Below are 2,138 nucleotides of genomic sequence, written 5' to 3'. Positions count from 1 at the left end.
GACTCTGAGCCTTGTCATCCCTTCCTCTTGTTATTCTTTCCTTTCTTGTTATCATTCTCCTTCTTGCTTTCAGCTTCCCCAGCTTTCTCGCCTTTCTTGTTGTTGTGGTCGTATAACTTCTTGGCCAACCTCTTGTCACTGTCAAAAGTTTCAAGATTCACAGTAATCACGTTTCCTTGAATTGGGGAGGTTAATCCCCAGATGAATCTTTCGATTTTCTTCCCTTCAGAAGTAATCATGCCAGGGCACAACAGAGACAGTTCACTAAACCTTGTTATGTAGGCATCGATGTCGGAGTTTCGGACAGTGAGATTCCATAGCTCTTGCTCCATTTTGTGAACTTCGCCACGCGGGCAGTATTCAGCCATTAGCATTTCCTTTAGTTTCGTCCATGGCATGGCATTAGCCACTGGAAGAGTCATAGCCTCCACATGTCCATTCCACCAGGTGAGAGCTTGATCAACAAATGTACATGCTACAAACTTCACCTTGACTTCATCCGGGCATCCGCATATCTCGAACACTGATTACACCTTTTCAATCCACCTTTTCAGGGTTATCACTCCCCCTGTGCCATTAAAGGTTCGTGGCTTAGCGTTGGTGAAGTCTTTCTAAGAGTATGCCTTGGTAGGTCCTTGATTTATTCCGTTGTTTGAACTTCCAGCCCCTGCCCGTTTCCTCGGCCATTGTTCCCATTGTGGATATGCGCCATGGCTGTTGTGACTACAGCAGATACAGCTGCTTGAAACGCAACTGAGTAGATTTCCGGTGGCGTTGGTGGTTGATTGTTTCCACGGGTTGGTCTTTGCGGCATCTTGCTGTTATGGAACAGGAAGACGTTGAGTACGTATTGTATTTAAGTTAAGAATTTCGTGAATCGATTTTTGTATCTAATTGTTTCCATGTATTCACACCAAACAATAAGAGTATAAAACACATAGCAGGTCACAACATCACCATAAAACACATAATATTTTTCACTAATAATATCCGTACTTTGATACATGAAAATTTGCTCAAAAAGAGCATACATAAAGTTCGGCAGCATAACGACTCTATGAGTAGTGTAATCACTTAAACATGGAGTCGGTAGTACATAATATAGCAAACATAAGAGAACATAGCACTAGTAGGGAAGTCTACTGGTCCGAAGTGCTCTGAGATGCGTCGGGTGGTGGGGCTGATGATGTGGATGCGCCCTTAAGACGCGCCACCTGTCGTTCTGTGGCTCGTAGTCGATCCTCCCAAAATGCTTGACGTACATGAAAGTTATGGATTACTTCTTGAGTTTCTCGTTCCGCCCGAGCCACTGTGACTCGCATCTGATTCAGTTGCTCGGCCGTGTCCTGGGCTAGGTCGCCAGTGTTCCGTAACCGTCTCACCATGACAGGAAGTGCTTGGTCAGCCGGTCCTCCCTCCCTCAAGTCATAGAACTGGCGAGCCATGCCAAACGGGGGTCGCTGTCCCTGTTGTCTGCTCCATCTCCAAATGTCGATACCCCAGGGAGGGGTAGGGCCGTTAGGGCCCATTCGGTGAGCTGACACCCTCACTGGGTATGGGGGGTTGATGACTACAGACTCAGTCTCCGAATCATCGCTGTTGTCGCCACCCGACTCTTCCTCTTCAATGTTTGCCACAGGTTCTGCAGGTCCCTCTTCGATTTCCTCTTCCGGTTCCTCTTCTTCCATGGGATCCTCTTCAGGCTCCTCGTCGGATTCCTCTAGCCATCCGTTATTCCCCTGATTGGGGAAATACGGATCTCCAGGAAGATGGAATCCAACCATACTGTCTGCAAAGGGGGGGGGGGGGTATATCAATAAACTATTATTAATCCTAAAATATTTTTAGTTGGGGAAATATTTTGGGTTGATGTCCTCCTCTTGTTTAACAAAGGGGTATGCCTTTGGGTTACTGACCATCGTGATTGCCCCAGGGCATGTGATAGTTGTATTCTGAAGAAATGTGGTTGATCAGGCTACATTCATCCCTAATACAACTGTGAACAGTCTTGGCTTAACCGAGATGTCAGGATTTTTCCTGATGCCTTATTTGAATTGTTATTATGTTTATTTTTCTAAGTCGAACAAGTAAGAGTGTTTATTAGTATATTTTATTTGTTTTGTTCAGAGTTATTTAGT

Source organism: Lactuca virosa, chromosome 1 (genome assembly GCF_052849685.1).
Source record: "Lactuca virosa cultivar CGN04683 chromosome 1, Lactuca_virosa_CGN04683_v6, whole genome shotgun sequence".
Classification (NCBI taxonomy): domain Eukaryota; kingdom Viridiplantae; phylum Streptophyta; class Magnoliopsida; order Asterales; family Asteraceae; genus Lactuca; species Lactuca virosa.
This window is presented reverse-complemented; position numbering follows the sequence as displayed.